This window comes from Notolabrus celidotus, chromosome 7 (assembly GCF_009762535.1).
Source record: "Notolabrus celidotus isolate fNotCel1 chromosome 7, fNotCel1.pri, whole genome shotgun sequence".
NCBI lineage: Eukaryota > Metazoa > Chordata > Actinopteri > Labriformes > Labridae > Notolabrus > Notolabrus celidotus.
The window spans coordinates 876,345-898,921 of record NC_048278.1 but is presented as its reverse complement, the minus strand read 5'-3'; the positions used below and the strand labels follow the sequence as shown (position 1 = coordinate 898,921).

Here is a 22,577-nt window from a genome sequence, read left to right as displayed (position 1 = left end):
CCAAAATCTGATTTCAAAGTGTTTTTTTGAGCATAAACTTTAAAGACATGTTTTGGGGACCTCTTAGACCAATATATGTTGATGAAAAAAGCGTGATATGTCACCTTCAACGGTCCGAAGTTAGAGCCACATCTTCAGTCCACCTTAAAATCTTAACTTATAGCACTTCTGCATTTCCCCACTCGTATCACTTAACAGAGGAGCACACTCTTACTACACATTCAAACTAAATCCTCTCTCTTACACAAATCAAGATTTTCACTGACATGTTCAGAGTTCAAAAGTTTGATGTTCAATCGTACAATCCATCCATCCATTATCTTGACCGCTTATCCCGTTCAGGGTCATGGGGGGCTGGAGCCAATCCCAGCTGGGGCGGAAGGCAGGGTACACCCTGGACAGGTCGCCAACCTATCACAGTCAATCGTGCAATTCATTATCAAATTAGTCGAGTAATTGTTCCAATAACCGAGGACTAGTCGACTGTCAAAATAGTCATTAGCTGCAGCCCTAATCAAAGCCTCATAACAACAGCCATTGACTCTCAATAGCAAACCTGATCACACTCGACGTATTGAAACAATCTGCATAAATCAGTCAGACACAGTCCCCCTCTGCCTGTTGATACTGGTAAAAACCTTATCCTGTCTCAGGCTGGTCTGTTTAAGAGTCCATTGCCTTGGAAGCATCATCGAGCATGGAATCAGAGGGACTAAATCAACTCTAAATCAATAAATCATCTTTAAATCATCTTATGTCAGCTTGTTTATGTCCTTTGGTGGTAGCTGGGAACTCAGGGGGATAATGTACAGTGAACAGGCTGGTGTGCAAATGAGAATTATGACAGGGTGAGAAGGACCCCAATGCATTATCCCTCATTCATCTACAGCTGTTGCATATGTGGTAAAACTATCCTTCACACTTCCTCAGACAGATTAATTTGATGTTTTATTCACATGTTTGAACTTTTAAGGCCGTCAGAGCACGGATGAAGTCACAGGAAGATGAATGGCTGTAATCAAAGTGTTTATTTAAACACTGATTATAGTTTGGAGACGTTTTAAGAAACTTGATTTATAAATGAAGCAGTTTGTCAAAGTTTAGCCAGGAAGCTTTTTTTTTTTTAAATCATATGAGGAAATAATATTCTTTATACCAAATGTGCAATTCAGTCTCTCCACAGATAGACTAATCAACGTGTGTGAGTGTTTCTATACAAGCTGGCCCAGCTGTTTCCTCACACACTCTTCGAATTCCCACTCACACACCAGTGCGCACACAAACTCCCATCCTTCCCAGTCAGGAAGAGCTTAAAGGATATCCAAAAAGAAGCAGCTTATCCTCGTGTCTACGTATTGTTCTTGACGAGTATACCGCAGAGACCCAGTGATGCAATCAGGAAGGAAACATGACATGAGCGACAACCGCCACAGCTGAGCGCTAAAGTAAACACTCTGTAATACTGCGGCTTCCTGAAGGGTCCATTGGTGCTTCCTCTGAGAAATCTTTCCTGCATGAAGTGATTAAGGCGAGATTGAAGATTGATGAGTTTCTCTTAGCTCAGTCGGTATGGAATCATCTACCAGTCAGGGTCCGGGAGGCAGACACCCTCTCTACTTTTAAGAGTAGGCTTCAAACTTTCCTTTTTGATAAAGCTTATAGTTAGAGCTGGATCAGGCTTGGACCAGCTCTTAGTTACACTGCTATAGGCTTAGACTGCTGGGGGAACTGACACACTGACACACTGGGATCCTATCTCACCCCCTTCCCCCCAACCCCTTCATCACTTACTTTAACTCTCCCTGTCCCATTAAAGTTACTAACCATAGACCTTTCTGGAGTCCCTGAGCTCCATTGTCTCGTAGGTTCCTCTGAGCTGCCGTAGACGTCCTCCTGCTGTGGACGTTCCAGACTCCAGCTGATATGGACGTGCTGGACTCTAGAGGCAAAAGGTACTACTACTCGTCTCATCACTATCACCGCTCCCTCTCTCTCTTATTCTCCTCTATCCCTCTTTCCAGACCCAACTTGGTCAATGCAGATGGTTGTCTAACATGAGTCTGGTCCTGCTCGAGGTTCCTGCCTGTTAAAGGAAGTTTTTCCTCTCCACTGTAACTAGCTAAATACTGCGAGGTGCAATGCTCATGGTGGATTAAGGTGGGGTCAGACTGAGTCTTATCCTGTCTTGGTGTTGGGTCTCTGTTCATAATTTGACATAGAGTGGTCTAGACCTGCTCTGTTTGTAAAAGAGTCTTCAGATAACGTTTGTTGTGATTTGGCGCTATACAAATAAAGACTGACTGACTGACTGTCTGACTGACTGACTGACTGACTGTCTGACTGTCTGACTGTCTGACTGACTGACTGACTGACTGATGTATTTTAAAGATGCCTGCTTGTTTTCCATTTTTGTTCCACATTGTAACTTTTAGAATTTAGTTACCAAGATTTCAAAAAGCAATCAATTCTAAATCCAGGTTTAGCCCATTTTAAAAAAAGATGATTTCAGAGACTTTAACATTTACGTCTGTGGAGTCAGCCTTTGGATAAATATACACGTCTTTCTAGTGACGTCTGGAGCTTTACACCACATTTTTCACAACAGTGTAAATGTTTTCATTGTGCAGATGAAGGATGCAGCACAGCTCTGAGCGTGCAGAAAGCTAAACACGCCACAGAGCGCTCACTCATGGTGGTCACCTGCTCTGTTTTGTCTGAAATGTCTTTCATCTTTTTTTGGCATCTCGACAGAAGCAGCCTCGATTCTTTGTTGCAGCATGCCTGCACCACCGTCACATGTCACTGTCACCCTGAGCAGGAAACACAGCAGAGGATCCAGTGACAGACGGTTTAAGCTACTGCAGACGGAGAGACCTTTAAAAAGACCGAACAAAGAGCAAAGCAGGTAAAGAGAGGATTACATGACCGACGACGGATCATAAAGCACGAGGGATTTTCATCTCAACCTTCAAGCTTAGACGTCTGATGGTTTTCTTGCCGGGATAAAGATCACTCAGAGGGTAATTCAGGGAAAACTGCTGCGAGCTAACGCTTACGAGGAACTCTGCGAGTCCCTGTGCATCAGCGTCAACTACAATTGGCTGTGCTCAATCGTCTGAGAGCACTTCAAACATTTCATAGGGACAAAGGTTGTTCGGGGATAAACTTGCACTGAAAAAACTCATTTAACTGACACTCATATTTTAATCAGATTTCATTCCTGTGTGGCTTCAACGTCCCCAGTAACCTATTAATCATCACAGAAATGAGTGAACTCAGGGAGAGAAAAGCAGTCAGGGTTTAAAATAGTCAAATCTAAGGATGTATCAACAACAAGACATCAACCAATACCAACATCTTAACTCTTCTCTGTGCCTTAAACGAGCAAACGTGTATGACCTGCTGTCCAAGCACGATGATTATAACTTCCTCCTGACTCGACTCAAGAACTCTGTTATTTAGGTGTTTGTACTCATGACTGTACAAACACAAGTAAGTAGGTATCCAGTGATATGACTGTTTGTATTCACACATGCAGCCCACTCAGAAATCTGCAGACAGTTTGTAGGACTTTTGGTCGTATATGTGTATACTGTGAGGGGAAGAGGGAGCGTGAGATTGACAGGCGGATCGGGGCAGCATCTGCAGTGATGCGGACGCTGTACCGAGAGAGCTGAGCCAGAAGGCAAAGCTCTCAATTTACTGGTCAATCTACGTTCCAACCCTCACCTGGTCATGGTCATGAGCTGTGGGCAATGACCGAAAGAACATGATCGCGAATACAAGCGGCTGAAATGAGCTTCTTCCACAGGGTGTCTGGGCTCAGCCTTAAAAAGAGGGTCAGGAGCTCAGACATCCAGGAGAGGCTCAAAGTAGAGCCGCTGCTCCTCTACATCGAGAGGAGCCAGATGAGGTGGTTCGGGCATCTGGTCAGGATGCCTCCCGGACGTCTCCCTGGGGAGGTGTTTCAGGCATGTCCGCCTGGGAGGAAGCCACGGGAAGACCCAGGACATGCTGGTGAGATTATATCTCTCAGCTGACCTGGGAACGCCTCGGTATCCTCCCAGAAGAGCTGGTGGAAGTGACCAGGCAAGGTACTTTTGACCGCTAAAACAAAACAGAGTGAGACTTTGTTCCAGGAAATACATCTTTTGCATGCCCAAGACAAAATCAGCAAAGTTACAGGAGGTACCGTTTTGTCCACAGGGGGCGCCAAATTGACACGTACTGAAAGTTCCGCACAGGAGCTTCTCTTGTGGACTTTTTATTAAAGGACTTCATGGAGATGATTGTCCTTCACTTCAGCAAGGCTGATGTACGGCATAAATCCATGATGAGTTCAGTGAAAACTCGTAAATATTCTGACCAGAAAGCAACTTTGGAAAAGTCTTGGCATTGAGCGTTACCTTTGATGAAAAGGATCAGACCTTGTGGATTTTACAACTGCGATAAATAATGAGTAAAGAGAGGACCAATCTGCTGCCAGGACAGAATCAGAAAATGTCATCTGAAAGAGAGGGGGGGTTACACCTTCAGAGGGAAGTCAAATATAAACACTTTGAGTGTATGACAGCAAAGAGAAGTTTTTGTGTTTCAATATGTGGACTTAATCTGCTACAGAAAACATAATCTAGTTTAAGAAGAGTTATAAAGAAGCGTTTTTCATGGACAGGGATGGGGATGAGCTTCCACAACAAGCAGGGTGGGCTTTAATTATATACCAATAAATCAGAATTAATGTGTAAATATGAAGGTTTGTTAGTGACATTGCATGACCAAGGAATAAAGAGGTGGGACTGAATAAGTTCACACTTCTTCTTCCTCCTTTTCACACATGGAAGTTGATTTTTTTTTTCCTGGAATGTGTTGACTCTTTTCTTTCTTTGTATTCATCTTTTTAACCAATGCTTATAATTTACATACATGTTCAAAATAAAGACAACAATCAATCAATAATATCCCACCATGACGTCTACCTCACGTCTTAAATGTAAAGGAGTGTATGTGACCTCAGGACCTGCTGTCCGGTCGGCTCTCCGGGCCATGTGAAGACTTAAACTGACACCACAGAGTCGTAACGTGATCCGAGGATCGTTGTCAAATGCCACAGCCGTCAATGAGGAACCTTAAGACGAGATACCAGTTCTCATGTTGCGTCTCAGTTAACCCCTGATTTGTTGGAGAGGCAGGTAAATGCCAGGAACCCTGAGGGTCCACGGCGCACTGTCAGTTCATATTAGCATGATGGAGACGGAAGGAGAGGGAGAGGGGCATGAAAGAGGAGGAAAGACAGAAGTCAGTCTCATGTCTGATGATGAGGGGACTAACAGCAGTGAGAAAGATTGCTCTGATACGTTTCTCAGCTGCGTGAGGCGATAATGCAGCTATGCACCAAGAAATTCCATGACTGCCTTCTTCCTCATCTTCCAGAGCTTACATCATCATCCCTCGTCCCTCCTGTGGCGTCCTTACAATCTCCTCATCCGTTATAATTGGCTTTCAGATAAAAATTGACAGCCAGATGAAGGGAGGGAGGCACAGCGATCAATCTGCAGATGGATCAGACGATGAACAGAATATCTTCAGTGGAAAAGAAGAAGAAAATGGTTTAAACTGACTAAGTTTACAAGGTGCCTGATGGTTCAGACAGACCTGTCAGTTCAGCTTCTCTCTCTCACACACACTCACTCACACACTAGTACAGTATCAGTTTCCCATTATCCCTTTCTCTTCTGTTTAACCAATCAGAAAAACAAAAGCCGCCCACCACCCCGGCAGAACCTGGTGTTCAAAGACGAGCATGAAGGGATCTTTCCACATTTAAAACGAAGGCGAGGAAGATTTATGGCGAGCTGGTCGCTGAAGCAAACCATGACTGAGTAATTCATACGGAGGAACTGACTCGTCACAGAAAACTAGACACCGACCGAGGTCTCTTATTAACAAGCCGACAAAGCTGGATGGCTTTAACAGAGGGCGGAGGACAGAGCGGGCTAGGATAGGAAAGAGGAAATTATCTGATGGACTTATTAGCTGCTTCTCTTTATCTTAGAGACTCTGTTTTTAAGTTAGTATCTACCAAACCGAATATCCATGACTGATAATGTGGCAGGATGTTGAGGATGTCACACATTCATGCTTCTGGTGATGCTCCAATGATCCTGAGGAGCTTTTCTGAATGGACTCATTCACTATTACTCATCAAAGTGAGCTTATTTACGTCTCTTTGGGATACACGCCCATTTCTTTACAACTCATCATCACCTCCAAAGTACCACAGGCTGTTTTCACACACATTTCCTGGGAAAGCACCAACACCACCTCTCCTGGCCACCTGTTCAGTTGAAGCATGGGCCAGAAGTGGCGCTCATAACTCACGACGTGTGGGGCCCTGAAGGAGACGCCTCCCGTAAAAGACTGGAACCATTTCTCAGGACGGACTTTCTCTCTGCTATCAGTTCAGATTCATCAGACTTTTTCCTACCACTTAATAACATGCAATGAACCGACCATGTGCCAATGGCACCAGTAACGCTTAAAGCCCAACTATATTGAGGTCAGGGTTTCGTGAGTCAGGGTCAGGCTCAGAGAGGGAGAAGAAAGAAAAAACATCAATGCCGACACATCTGTCCCGAGTACGATCATCCGACAGTCTTCCACTAAGCAGCTGCTGCACTTCCACAATCCTAGAAACATGGGCTTATTCATGCAAATGATCCAAAGTACAACAAGCAGAAGATTAACACACAAACTTATTCATAAAAAAAGAAGTAAACCTCACATCCTGCTCCAGTGAACCTCTCCACTGCAGGAAGCTGCTGTCATTTCCCACGGACGGAGGTGTGTCTGTGACTTGCATGTTTGCATTGAAGGTGAGCAATAATATCTGGTCTCTTGTGTAAGTATTATCACAACAACAACCTCCTCCATGTTTCTGTTTTTGTTCCACAGACATCTTTTGAGGCTTCATCATTTTCTCCAAAACAAATCACAGTGTTTGTTCAGCTTTGATTTAAGGTAACTTTTAAAGTTTCTGAATCTTAAACTGACAGTTAGACTAAATGTTTCCAGTGTTTCCTTCAGTCCCTCTCAGACGTGTAGTCCTCCGAGTCCGTGTGCTCCCATCCATCTCTAATCCTCTTCCTGTACGGCTCACTGAAACCTCAACGCTCATTTGTTGGACTCTTTATTTGAATCCAATAGAGGGTGTCTGCCTCTCCTTCCCTCCCTCCCTCCCTCCATTCATTCATGCCTCCATCCTCCTCCAACCTCTCCTCTACTCTACATTAGTTTGTCCTCTACTTCAGTCATTTCCCGCTCTTCCTTTATCTGTCCTTCATCTTCCATCAGGTCCTCTCTCTCCCTCTCTCTCCCTTACTTCCCTCTCAGCGTCCGCTGTCCTTCTTGCTGAGAGAAGGACAGTGTGGCGTCCTGGCAGCCGTCCATCTTCCCCGCCTGGAGCGGAAAAATAAACAAGCGTCCACATGTTCCCGAGGAATTTTAATGACTTCCATAACTCCGGCCTCTTTACCTGCCAAACCCCGGGCAGCACGAGGGGAACAGCGGACAGAGTGAGTGAGCAAAGTTAGCGGCACTGATGACGAGTTATGTGAGCTGTAGCCAAGAGGTATCCTTTGAAGAGCTGAGCCGCTTTAAGAGAGGCTGGAGATCAAGTGAGAGGCCACATCAACAAATCTAAGAGGTGTTTAAATTAAAGATGTTATTGAAAAACAAGCATCTTTATGACTCTCCTGAGCATTAAAAGAGAAGGATTGTGTTCAAATGGTTATCCAAAGCCACATTTTAGCACATTTCATGATAATCAATAGCAATGGGACCTTCAAACCTCTGTTGTATTGACTGGAGGAGTGGTGAGTCAGTGATCTGTGCAGCCTCATTAGTCAGCGTTCATGTCCAAGTCTTCAAATACTGTCTCTTAGTCAAAGCTCTGCATGAGCCAACCAGGCACACAAGGTCTCCTTCAGCATCTACATGAGATGCACCAACATTTGGCAGTGATATAAAAACCCATTCACAGGAGTCCATTAGATAAACTCCACCCTGGTTGGTGGGTGGATTGGCCAAAAAATGTAGCACGCTGACCCAGGAGACAGAGTCCAGTTTAGACCCTTCTTTCTGTATCTGAGTGAGACACCAAAGGAGTTATGACAGGAGCATTGATATTTGACAACCTAGAATAAAACGGGTAACCTCACAGCTGGAAACAAAAGCACTGACCCATGATCATGATATCACATTCCTATTTTCAGCAAGGCCATGCAATCTATCGCTGAGTGTCACTGCAAGAAAGTGAATCACATTCACAGGCTTTATGGTAACGCTGAAAGAACAGCTGATCACTTATACGCAGATGATAACATGCTGCTGGTAACTAAGTGGCTTGCCTTTGGAGTGCAAAGTTTGCAAACCCAGACCTCTGACCTGCAGTGATTGAGGTTCTCGCTGTCAGGTGAGAAAATCCGTGTTGGGAGTGTATTTTGATGGGGCCATGACCCGCAGACTGTCAGGTCAGAGTCCCGTGACCTGACATGGGCGCAGACGACGGTTTGATGGAGTTCTCTGTCAAGGGCCAAGGCAGGATCATAAATCTGTGGGATTAACTTTGTCACACCAAACGTTAAAATAACCCCAAAAGAACAAGTAGTTCAGGGCCAGAAGAGTTCAGACAACTACTGAAGACTTGGCGGAACAATTCCTGGCCCAAAAACTGACCCCAGAATATTTAGGATAGCCTCTCCAGCTCTGATTTGTGTTTTAAGAAAGGCTTCATCGCACACACATTACTCTCCGGCCTGCTCTTGTCTTCACCTCCATTAGCAGCACATTACGAAATCAGACAATGTGTTTTATTACAGATGTGTCAGCAGCGGGGAACACCCAGCCCTCTGGCCGGATCACTGTTTAGATTTCTGATCCTCCTCAGTTGTGTTTTTCTTTCCTCTCGACCCGGGACCAGCTGCAGAGGAAATGACAATATGAGGGGAAAAACAACAGAGATTGATAACATCTCCTCCCACCTACGAATGTTCCCCAACTTTCTCGCTTATTTCTCTGTAACTGGACTTTTTCTTGGCCTGTTCCACCTCCTTTCCCACTTCTCAGTCTACACCTTTACTACTTTAATCTACACGGTGGGGACCCTTGACCGGAGAAATGGATACGTCACTACGTCTTGCACAAACTCGCTCTCTTGCAGATTCAGTTTCTCCCCTCTTGGCCCTCGGTGGACCCGGTCCTCTCTCATGCTTGAGGAATCTGGGCTGTGTTCTTCGACTTCAAGCCTTCAATGATTAGCAGGCTTTAGAGCGTGGAACCACCAAACTCTGTAAATCTCTTGGCTTTACAGTTCAACACAATCAGGGCGTTTTTCATGCCAGTACCGTCTGCACATCCAAGCAGTACAGAATCTTCCTGTTCTTATGATTCCTGTCTCCGTTTAATATCCTTTTACTTCATTATTTCTTTGCACCCTTCGCAGTGAGAGAAATAACAGCACTGCTGACTGGTGAACTCTCAAATTAAAAGGAAGCACTAAGGTAAAGATCTTAAACATCAAAAAAGCTTATCTTCTGGTGAACCTGGTTTGGTAGATCAGAACAAAAGCTACAATAAAGTGCAAACTTTCCATCTCCTAACTCTGGTTCAGTTTGTTAAATAGGTAAGAGATGAGAGGATAGGAAGCTGATCTTACAGCTGAGTCACAAGTTTAACATTTTAACTCTGTTTTCATTCCGAACAGCAAAGATCTTAGGATGACATTTCCTTCAAAAGGAACAAAACGATCCAGTCGTTGAAGCTCAGTCCAGACCTGAATGCAGCACAGACAAGTCCAATAACTCATCCTTCCCTCCTGCACATCCTGCTCTAACACCTTCACCATGTAGGTCACCTGACCTGCTCGGTGAGGTTAACACACTTCAACACAGCTGCTTAAAGTAAAACAGAGAGATCACCGTGCCATGTCAATACGTTCCCAAATTCCCCCAAAATTCCTCGCAGTCGCTCGAACAAACTCCACAATAATGCTTCTGATGCACGGTCCAACACCTGTTTGCACTCTGAGACTTGGAGCAGACCCTGATCATGACAAAGACTGGGGTAAACAGCGTCTGCTTTGGTAACTAGGTTTTGGTTTTAGGCGAGCCAAACATGAAAGCACAGCTGGCTGCAGCACGGCTTGGCTGTGACGTAATTCCCTCGATGGGAGGTGTGGGACGTCAGACTTGAACTCTACCCATGTGTCCACTTGGGGAGGGGAGAAACCCCGTCTTGACTTCATATATGGCATTCAGGTTTTGGTGAAAATGGAGGGAGAGAGGGAGGAGAGGAAAAGGGAAGAGATTTAGGAGGAAATTAGGAGGCTGTGTGCCTAGTATATCCTCACCACCAGAGTGGTTGTTTGCCAGTACAGACAGGCCTCCCTCTCTCTGATGAAGTCATTGTTTTTGGTATTTAAATGAAAGGCTCTGCAAGGTTTGAGGTGCGCTCCAGGGATGTTCTGCAAGTCTGTCAATTTCACTTTGTGATTTGTTGCTGTGATAGTGCCGAGAGTAACAAGACAGGCAATTTTCTCCTTCCTGTGTGCTCCACACCTCCTCTCACAACGCCTCAACCTGCCACACATCACACTGCAGAGCTGAAAACTCCTGCAGGTAAACGTCACACAAGAAGAAAACTAGCAAGATGTCAGAGAAGTTCTCACTTTCCTCTCAGCTGTCAAACTTCATTATTCCTCACAAAGTGAAACATCACAAGTTTCTCTTGAAGTCTTGAAGGGAAATGAGAGATTAGCACCCACTACTTTGCATTTGTTAGTCATTACTCTGGGTAATAAAACACTCTTTATTACCAAAGTTGCCAGAAAACCAAGTGTGGCTCCAGTTTGATACCACGTGGAGGTTTATTACTCCACATGCTTGCATGAGTTAAACCAAAGTCCTCCTCTGAATGTCCAGAGATGCTGAACAGACTTTAGCTCTGCAGTCCTCGAGGTGGAGTCTGTTTAATGTCAGATTGGGATCATGTATAAAAAACAGGGAAGGTTATCATCTGGAGAACTCAGAGCAGACTAGTGCACAAGTTGATGCTTCATCACTCTTGCTCAGCAGAATAATTTATTATTTAAAGTCATATTCATATTTTAATTGGTGGTCGACTGATATCAGTTTTTCATAGGACGAAATTTAGATAGCAGGTTGGCTGATGGCCCAACATATGATGTAGATATCCAGATATTGTTTTTTTATTTTTCATTTGAAAAATTTTAACAATTCAATAAAAGATGGCTTCCATTATTCATGCACTTTATAATCTACATGGTCTTCTTAGCCAGTAACAGGCATTCGATGGGCTTATAATTAACTCATGAAATAATTAAACACATTGGACTATGCTCTAGATTTCAGCACATGACTGTACTGATATTTATTCCAGAGGCAAGACTAGACTGCTTTATTCTATACATCATAACATAATTTATATCAAACACCAGTCGGTAACTGTTGTAGATTTGATCTGCTGTCATTTAGGGCATGGGTTCCCAAAGTGTCGGGACCCCATGGGAGGTCTAGATATAAATGGGGGGTCCTAAAAGGGGTTATTTCTAATAAATATTTCAATCAAAAATAGTACATTTTAACCATTATAGTAAAAAATGTCAACAAAAATAGTAGCTAACCTTGAAATAAAACCTTGAAAATATAAAATGTAATGAGCTTTCTGCCTTTCTTTTCTCCAGATGACTCCTAAGTTTAGAGTTAGTGAACAGTTCATTATCAAAAGCATCAGTAGCAGCAGGTTCATTCATAACAGCACAGGAAACACAGACACATGCTCATATAGGTAGGGTCATTTTCTGCAGACCAGCTAAATGAAGACACATTAAATCACTTTAAGGGACAGTGGGGGTCACAAGACTTTGGCACCTATATATTGGGGGTTGCGGGCTAAAAAGTTTGGGAACCCCTGATTTAGGGGACGCTAACATTGATCTAAAGCAGCCATGCTGACGAGGCCGCCTGCAGAGTCTGCAGACGTTATCTGTTCACTTATTTAATTTGCCTCATGAGTGCAGACATCAGCCAATGCTAGTTTATTCTAAATGCAACTAACTGTTCACTATCTCTAATTTCAATTACTGTTGGACTGAAATGTTGGTCATATGTTGCATCTAAGCTGTAGCACACTAACCCGCAGTAAGCCAGGGCTGTAGCTACACTTAACTACTACTATAATGGACTTTTAGGAATGGACTTATTATATAGCACTTGTCTAGTCTCTCCGACCACTCAAAGTGCTTTTACACGATTAGTCAGCTTTCGTAGGGGACCATCTTATGTTGCAGCGCGGCGTCATTCGTCTGTTTTTTAATCTACTAAATGGAGATTAAGTTGAATGCAGGCTGTGTCTGGTGAAACTGGCATTTAACCAGGGGGCGGCAGTAGCTCAGTCCATAGGGACTTGGCTTGGGAACCGAAGGGTCGCCGGTTCGAGTCCCAGCATGGACGAAGCTTGGCAAGTGGACTGGTGGCTGGAGAGGTGCTGGTTCACTTGCCTGGGCACTGCCGAGGTGCCCTTGAGCAAAGCACCGAACCCCCAACTGCTCTGGGTGCACTGGTTGACAGTAGTATCTTCACTCTAACATCTCTCCCTAAGGATGTTCACTGCATGTGTGTGCATTTGTATGTATATACCAAAAAACTGTATGTGTAGCATGTCCAAAATAGCATGAGTGAAAAAATTGAATTTCCCCCCTGGGGATCAATAAAGTACCTTCTTCTCTCTCTTAACCACTAGACCACAGCAATACATAAAACAGAAGAGGTATATGGATGTTAACCTGCAACGAGGACCAAAGGCTGGTGGTGCTAGCTCTGCTAATGTTAGGAACACTTAGCAAACCAATTTGACGTTGTTAGCTCACAGATTATTATCTGTGTTTACACGTGTTACTTAAATTGTGCTTGTGGGATTCTTTGGCCTCTCAGTCTGAATTCAAGTTTCCATGTAAAGGTTTAGGAAATTTGTCCATTTGGATCATCCCTAGTTCAAACAAAGCTGCTTCTCTTTCCTGCTCGCCTCCTCCATTTCTGCTCGAACTTATCCTGACACTGTCCTGACCTGTGTCTCTGGATGTTGTTCAGAGTTCAATGAAAAAACTGAGTAACTTGTGCAAATAAAAGGCTGATGTTGGTTTTATACAAACACAGGCCAGAAATGTCTCCCTTCAAACTGCTGATAATCCCTGTGACTCAGCACAAGTCTGCAGAATCACTGCCAAGACAGGGAGGGAAGCTGTCCTTGACAGAGAAGAGACAAAAGTGTTCTCTATCAGATGCTAACATGTTTGCAGATAAAGATGTCAATCAGGCTCCTCGGGTCAAAATGGAGGTAAAAGTTGAACTCTTAGAATCAAGCACAGAGAAAGAGAGTACAGTAGAAGACCATCTTGCAGGTTTTGGATAAATCAGAGCGTATGATACACGTCCAAGAGGAAGTTGAGGATAATGGAAAGTCAAGGTTCGTGTCAGGTTTGGTCATTTGTGTGGGAGAGAATAGTTTTAATGCACTCGTGTCCCAAAGGCCTGAGTCATTTGGTGGTTTTGGAGATTATTTCCCAATATCTCATTCTCTGGAAACTTTGACTCGTAGTGTGTTGTAGCATTTAGTGACTGAGCTAATCATAAGTGTTCATTTACAGTCAAAATAACAACTCTTAATCCACACTCATGATGTCCAGGATACTCACAGACATGTTACCTACACAGTGCACATGTAAGTCAAACAGGTGTGAATATATTCTCCCCTTAACCCTGACATCCAAACTCAGTGACCGGTCATGAGAAGCATGTCAGCAGGTCGTCTCTCTCTCAGTGAAGACAGGTTAGCAAAGCTTTTCCCATGAACTCTGACCCGGCCCGAGCGGTCTATAAAAGTGTCGGGGTAGAAGTTCAACATGTTATTGGTTTCACCCGACAAGCTTCAGATCTCTGCGGTCAAGGCCGACTGGGAGGTCGAGGTTGGAGGGTCCAACCACTGCTGGCACAGAGTGGAAGAAGACATTCAGCCACTGAACTGATAACATCATCCTGAGGAACACACAATGGATGTACAGTCTCTGTGTCTCGCTGTCTCAGACATAAATCCCAAATTAAATACAGCATGAAGACGGATCCTAACTTAATCAAACGACGACCGATCTGACGCGTTTCCAAGAATCTTATTGAGCAACATGTCTGTCTGTAGAGGATATCTATGAGTCAATCAGCCAGTGTCAACAAAACACAAGATATGAATTTAAGTCCCGGGGAAATTGCGGATCAGTTAGCTTCGTCTGTGGGGAGATAAAACATTAAAAGACATCATTGTTTACTAAATAAAATGACCATGACTGAGAAACCCAACATTTAGCCGCAGCTAGTTCAGGAGCAGAAAGGTCTTGTTTCTTGTTTTGCAAAGTAGCCTGACCACAAAGATTCTGGGTCCGTGTTTGCACACCTGCATTAAAGCTAAACAGCGTGCAGCCTTTTGTTAAAGCTCACTGAGACCTCACCCAGATACATTTGGTTTTACTTACGCTGGACTGCAGAGTTCAATCAGACCCCGAAATCACAATCATCACAAAAAAGGTTGAGAGATTTCATCAGCCGGAGAGAAACAGCATGAACTCTTCACTCAGCACGCCAAGAAGTGAAGCTCATCAGAGTTTATGGAGTGTTCTCTTTTATAAAAACAACTAAACACACATCCAAAGTGCACAAATATGTACCGTTTACACACTCTCTGAATAAACCTCACAAACACACACACACACACACACACACTCTGTATAAACTTCACAAACGCACACACACTCTGTATAAACCTCACAAACACACACACTCTGCTTTCTAGAGGAGTAAATTAAAGGCAGCAAACTCGGACAGCTTGAGAGCACGCTGTATGACATAATCTGAGGCAGACTAGCCAAGCTATTTAACACACACACACGCACACACACACACACACACACACACACACACACACACACACACACACACACACACACACACACACACACACACATAAAGCCCCCATTACATAAAGCAGTGATTTACAGCACAAGTTAGAAAGAAGAGTAACATTTCTTGGACAACAAGACAACTGCCTCATGTCTCTTTTTAAAACGCACACTCATTCATGCACACACACACACACCCACCCACACACACACACACACACACACACACACACACCCACGGTCCATCATCCCTCCTAAAGTGGAACCATAAGGAGAGGAACTGGAGAGGTACTTGGGTCACCGGGGTTGATTGAGACAGCGGGACAATACTTCACCATCAGCTCAGAGTTCACCTCGGCGTAGGGGGAAAACTAAACTCTGTTGTCTTCTAGGAAACACACTACATGTCCACAGCCGAAGCGCACTAACTCACTCCCAACGGTGAGAAATGTGTCTTCATTTACCACAAAGATTTATCTCAAAGCCTCGACCCTGAAGCAGGCTTGTGGTGTTGAATTCAGATGAAGAAGGGACGCCACAGGGAGAGGAAATCAAGGCCAGCATGACTGCAAATCATTCGGCCTGAAGCAGCAAGATTTTCTTCAAGGGCCCTGCACACACACTCGTTCCTGAAACAATGAGGGAACTGCAGGGCCCGGGCAGGAGATGAAGACCAAACAAAGCCTGTTGCAGGAGTCCTCTTTTATTGCTTCTCTGCGAAAGAACTCTGGACAAATATTTGATCAGACGATTCAGGATTCAAGGACATCACCATGGCAGCGGGTGTCATGGGGGCAGGATGTGTGCGTAGATTACATGTGCACTCTACGGAGCAGAGTCTCAAGTCAGTAAATATGCTTCACTTTGGTGAAACTATGCAAAGACAAACTTTTGGCTTGTGAATTGAAGCCAAGATGATCATGCACACTTTGAAAACAGTGAAAAACATGCTCCAATCAGCTTTCCTCTGACTGTCAGTTAGCTTTATTAATGTCTTTAACCAGAAATCTGTACGCAAGTGCTTTCAACACTCTGCTCTAAGACATCCTCTCTTGTCACATATTATTTTCTTGCCTCTCAACTTTCCAGTCAAACTTGTGAAAATGTGAAAACTGTCTGCAGGAGAGGAACTGGGTCGTACAAAGGGTGCTGTGGTGGTCACAGTTTAATCTTTACAAGATATCCAAGATGGCAGGTAAAGATAAGTGGTTTGGTCTTTATATCAATCAGATATTATCATTATTATTGTAGGCCCAAAATGCCAGTCTTATAATGTATCTAAGCAGTAGCCCAGCTGTCTGTCACTAGCCAAGGCGTTAGCTCCTGTTAGTTTCCACTGCCATGTTGCTACAAAGCTCAACTAACAGGATCTAAACAAGCACAGATGACAGATTGCATCTTGTTGTGTATTTTGAGCTCGAAAATGGAGATAAAAAATGTAGTCTGTGTCTGGTTAACCCGCCCGGAGTAATGGGGTTCTAGCACAAGCATGTGGACTAGTGGTGCAACGGATCATAGTTGATCCGTGATCCGTACGGATGCCTCTCCACGGTTCGGCACGGACGGGGTCCGCGGATCGGTTGATGAAAAAAGTTGCGCATGTTCACGTGATGACCACATGTTCAATCCACACTCACTCGTCAAGCAGCGGTAGTCATGGCAAGTGAAGGAGCAGAGGAACTTGAAAACCCTCCTGCATCTTGTAAGTCACATGTATGGGAGCATGTTGGTTTCCCTGTTAAATACAGTGAATGCTGAATGTGCCTGAGCCACGTTGTGAAATTCCATTGCGCACCCAGTAGACCAGAGGCCGTCAATACGCGGCCCGCGGGCCGCATCCGGCCGCCTATTTGTGGCCCCCGAACTGTTACTCCTTCACTCTGTGTTTTGGTCGGATCACCTCGTGTTTACCAGGACTTGTCTCCATGTCAACGATACGCAGACAGGCTGTTACTGAGTCACTTAGAGTCCAATGCTGCGAGTGCAATTTTTAACTTTCACTTTCGTTTAAGGAGCAGTTCGCATATTGGCACTTTGCCACCTGTAGGACCCTAGAATGCACGAAAACTGTGTGTTCAGTTTGCTGCTCAAAGAAAAGTGGACGGTGAAAATCAACGATTGAAAGAAGAATGGAGTGAAACTTTTGAGGTTCCTCTGCTCCTTCACTTGCCATGCCATGAAATGCAGTGGATGAGGCAGGACTGGGCGCACAGATGGGGTGCTTTGCACATGCAGTACATTTTGAGTTGAATGTTGTTTTTATTTAATGGGCAAAAGTTTACAAGTGTTTTACAAAGTAAATGGAGGACAAAGTTATATTTGTCTTTTTTCTTTTTATTTTTTTTTTGCTGATCCAAAAAATGATCTGATCCGTGACTCAAAACCGTGACCCGATCCGAACCGTGAGTTTTTTGATCTGTTGCACCCCTAATGTGGACATTAACCTACAAAGAGGACCAGGCTAGGGGCGCTAGCTCTGCTAAAGTTAGCCACAGTTGACATCACAGCTCACGATGTTTACATCAGGTGTGGCAGATGGTCTCAGCAGATGTGTGTCTAACATGAGTCTGGTCCTGCTGGAGGTTTCTGCCTGTTAAAGGAAGTTTGTCCTTGCCACTGTAACTTGCTAAATGCTGCAAAGTGCTCTGCTCATGGTGGATTAAGATGAGATCAGACTGAGTCCTGTCTGGAAGATGGGACTGGATCTGATCCTGTCTTGATGTTGGGTCTTTGTTAATAATAGAACATAGAGTACGGTCTAGACCTGCTCTGTTTGGAAAGAGTCTGAGGAGAACGTTTGTTGTGATTTGGTGTTGTATAAATAAGATTGATTGATTAATTGATCCCATGTTTAGCTGTGTTAATTGAACTGTGCTCAATTTTGCTTGTTTTCTGAGTGTTGAAGCTTTAAAACATCATGACTCATTACATGCATGAAGATCACACAAAACCCTTAACATAAACTCCATAATCTCTGCAGACTCAATCACAATGAGTGTTCCTGTGTTCATGCAGCTCACCCTGACATCCTGTAAAATTATGACTCGGGGACCGGCAGGAAAAAGTCCAGGCAGATTTTAGCTCCGGGCCCAAAAATGCTTAGACATTTTAGGGCATATTCTACATGTGTGAGTACGGTAAAACGCAGCACACAAACAAGGAAGTGTTGGCCGAAAGTCTCTTATAGCTTCCTGCAGGAAACAGAGATGAAAAGTTGACTGTCGCAAAATGTAATCCCTCAATGCTTGATGAGTTCCAAATTGCTAAAGTCCAAATATGCAAGTGCAGCATCTTTCATACTGATATTTGAAACCAAAGTGAAATATATAAAAGGTAATATTTTATACAAGCGGTAACCTCCGGTCCAAAAATATGAGTCCAATGTGGAAGTGCTAAAAACTGCAGTTCATGGAGGCTCCACTTGAGGCTGGCTCCGAAAGTACTGGAAACCACATACACACCAATTCAAAGAGACGATCTTTACAGCAGAAATAAACATGTTTACAGCCTGGTTCAAAAGACGAGTGTAGTCTGGATAGCTCATTTCTCGATCGGCACACACTGTACGGGGGGTGAATTATTTCATAACGTGGTAATTTTGAAAATATTAAGATTACGAGTCTTCCAATGAGAGGCACAGCTGACTTGATTGACAGATCAAGATACTACGTCCATATTTTCAACAGTACGGTTTTATATAAATGATTTACCACATGTAGGCATCATGCCAAGCTTGTTTTATTCAGTTATTATCATCAGAAGTCTCAGGAGACCATAAGTTGAAGTGTAGCTGTCTTCACACTTCTTCAGTGAAGACAGCAGAAGAGTGAAGCTTGCCTTTAACACTGTTTGAGAGTTTCTCTGCCTTCAGGAGACGCAGCATAGGAGCAGGTGTGAATCCATCAGACTTCATCATGTCAGCACTGAAAAGATGAATTTGACATCAAGTCAGACATGATCTGCCGACGGCTGGGGGAGAACCTCTGCTGTGCTTGTCAGAAAACACAGCATGAGATGACAGCAAGACAACTAAACCATGTTGTTTCTCATCAGCACATATCCCCACACTCTGTACAAATGATTATACACACCTAATTTGTTATATGAACATTTTAAAGCTGTGCTAGCTCACTGCAATTCAGAGCTCAGGTTTATTTCCTTGCACTGCAGAATATAGAGGAGAAATATGATAAATGATCAAACTCAGCCTTCAATCTCCACAACTCTCAGCTCAATCCTGCAGAAAGGTCTAGTGGCAGTTACAAACTCTGGAAGCTGAACTCAGAGGAGCCGTAGCTGTAATGAGTCGTACTCTATGTGCCACTGGGATGCATTTCTTCCATCATGCAAAACACCTCCAGGGATAATTAGATCTGACGGACCTAGATCTACTTTGAGCTGCAAATTCACTTCTGGGTAACGAGTACAGCGTTGGTACATTAAGGCAACCCCGTCACAGACTTCCCCATCACTCAGATATCCAGAAATGAAAGGAGGCCTTCCATGAGAGCACCCAGAAAACAACAGCCAGAAATAGAACCGTGCAGCTCCTGATACCTCCTTATCACAGCTCAGGTATTAGTAAACAGACACCCATGAAAAGACGGTTCAACTGGAGCACTTGACTGTACCGCTCCTCCTCTCCCTCAGGGGGGTGAAGAGCCTCAGACAGAGACACACATTGAGAATGTGGACTTTACAGACAACTTTAAGACCGAGTCGAAGGCTAAATATAGTTAATAAATTCAATGCAGTAAACCCAATACTCTTTAGGCACATGAAGCTCCCCCCCCACCCCTGCCACCTCCCTGCTAAGCATGCTGACACTTGAGAGGGCGGCACCTCTCCTCTGCACACAGAAAGCCGTCTCAGGCCCATTCACAGCTCCGAGGTCTATTCTTCTCCAGAGTAAAAGCAGTTTGAAAGGAAAGAGAAAGAGGAGGGCCTCTGCTGTTTCATCCTAAAGGAGGCAGAAAGTTCTCCAGTGACCGGCACAGAAGTTTAACGTGAAAGAAAGAGCACGTTCACGTGAACATGTATGAGTTAAAAACAGCTTTGTGTGCTGCCAGCTCTGGGAAATCTCACACTGCACAGAGGCAATGAGAGCAGACAGCAGTGAGATAGCAGCCCTGTAGTGGAGAACACAGCATCTATTATATCAGCAGAGAACACACACACACACACACACACACACACACACACACACACACACACACAGAGAAAGACACAAACCATGCAACAATCAGCTAGCATTGTAAAGAAACAGCTCCACAAACCTGCTGCTCAGCCAAACAGAGAGAAACAGCTGCCTCAGAGCCTTCCTCTTCACCAGACGGTAGTGATCCACCTGCACTGCAGCGAGTCCTCAGCCTGTACTGCTCTCTCTCTCTCTCTCCCTCCCTCTCTCTCTAACACGCCTCTCCCATTGTAACTCAATGCAGTGTAAAACTGTTGCTCCGGCTGCCCTCTCTCCCTCACGCTCCTCCTACAGTATCTAAGCAGCAGCCGCTCTGATTCTGTGCAGAGAAACGCAGATAAGAGGCACAACTTATCTGCCGCACACGCTGCAGAGGACTGGCCGACATGCAGAGAGGGGGCGAGGATGAGGGTGACAGTGGGGGGTTGAAGAGAGGGCAAAAGGGGGAGGGTCAACCTGATTTAAATTCACTCACACAGGAGTGAGATGACAGGGTCCTCTCCCCTCAGGGTGCTTCAGAGATCTTTTGTGGGAGAGACCTTCAAAGATTTTTTGCAGCCTTTTTTTCTTAACGCTGTTATTCATTCACTAAGAATCGAGGGCAAAGGTAGGAATCAGTGAAAAGTGAAAGTCCTCAGATCTTTTCATTCATTCCCTCCATTTCTTTATTTCCCTCCTAGCTTTAGAAAACATTTCCATTCAGTCTCTGCTTTCTGAGATCAACTTTTTCATGTTACGTCTCTTTTATTGTCGCTTAATATCCCAAAGCTCGCAGTAAGGCACAAAAATGTGAGTTTCTTTCAGCAGGGGATTTTCCTCCTATACTTTCCCTCCACTGAGACGCCCCTCCCTCCACATTACTCCTCCAAAGACTTCCAGCACTTTGCCTGATAGCAGCTTAACAACCTCCTCCAGTGAGGAATCTGGCTCAGCACAAAGGAGTGCAGAGAGGAGACAGAAAGGAGGTGTTTGGGAATCTAAAGAAGACGTTATGTGCTGAAAATGTTCAGCCTTTTTAGGGCTTTTTAAATTTCAGAGAAGTAATACCATATAATGTTTTATCACTCATAGGAATACTAGAAAATTATTGTCTTGCAATGAAAAAAGTTTACAAGGTTAGCAGGCAGATAAATCAAAAGCAAGGTGAGGAGTTTCCCCATATTTAACCAAAAGCTAACTGCCCGTTAGCTCCTGCTTCATGTTTGCAAATAAGACATCAGAGTGGTTTTCAGGGGTGAAAGCATCTCATTTGTTTACCTGTAGTTGGATTTAGTAGAGACTGTTTTTGAAACAGTTTGAAGAGGACGCAGAGAGTTCATTGGCTTAATTGTTGTCACAAACGGTCACTTTGTGAACTGTGGAGATATAAAAAGAGGCCGAGGGAATGAGATTAAATTAGCATGTGAAAGGCTTCTCTCAGGTTTCTCACTGAACACGCCGTCCACCACCGTTCATCTGAGGAGACATCTCCATTTCAATCAGTTACTTCTTTATACCTTTCCTTATTCCTTCCATTCCTTACTTCAGTCTATCCTTCATTTCATTCCTTCCTATCTTTCTTCCTTCCTTCAGTCTATCCTTCATTTCCTTCCTTTCTTCCCATATCCTTCCTTCCTTCCTTCCTTCCTTCCTTCCTTCCTTCCTTCCCATATACTTTTTCCTTCTCCCTCCCTTCCTTCATTATTTCCTTCCTTCCTTCCCATATCCTTCTTTTCCTTCTCCCATATCCTTCCTTCCCATATACTTATTTTCCTTCTACCTTCCTCCCTTCCCATATCCTTCCTTTCATTCTTCTTCTGGTCTATCCTTCATTTCCTTCCATTCATCCATGTTCCCTTTTTTTCATTCCTTCTGTCCCCCTTCCTTTCCTTCTTCTTTCCTTTATCCTTCTGTTCCTTCATCCTTCCAGCCATTCTTGCATTGTTCCATTCACCCTTCCTTCCATCTTTTCTCCCTTCCTTCACCCATCAATCCTTTCCTTCTTCCTTCCTTCCTTCCTTCCTTCCTTCCTTCCTTCCTTCCTTCCATCCATCCTTCCTTACCTTCTTTCTTCCTTCCATCCATCCATTCATCCATCAATCCTTTCCATCTTTCTTCCTTCCTTCCGTCCATCTTTCCTTTCCTTCTTTCTTTCTTTCTTCCATCCATTCATCCATCAATCCATCCATCTTTCCTTCCTTCCTTCCTTCATCCATTCCTTCCTTTCCTTATTCCTTCCCCATCCTTCCTTTCCTTTTTCCTTCAATCCATGTATTCATCCATCTTTCTTTCCTTCATTTTGTCCTTCTGTTCTCTCTTTCTTCCTTCCCTCTGGCCTTTCTTTCCTTCTTCCCTCCTTACGTCCATTCCTCCTTATGTTCT

The 22,577-nt window shown here is 44.1% G+C and overlaps 1 protein-coding gene across 5 annotated transcripts in view; it reads right to left on the bottom strand.

The window, feature by feature from the left end:
* The window catches only part of add3a (adducin 3 (gamma) a), a 150,682-nt gene that overhangs the window by 76,498 nt on the left and 51,607 nt on the right, over nucleotides 1-22,577 (bottom strand). Inside the window, exon 3 of one of the 5 annotated variants that reach the window (XM_034688007.1) lies at nucleotides 21,474-21,571. The exons of 2 other annotated variants lie outside the window; for them this stretch is intronic. The gene's annotated coding sequence lies outside the window, so the exon portion shown is untranslated. Of the gene's footprint in view, nucleotides 1-20,295; nucleotides 20,596-21,473; nucleotides 21,572-22,577 lie in introns of those variants that run through there. 2 more of the 5 variants (XM_034688006.1, XM_034688010.1) reach the window with 2 other exon arrangements.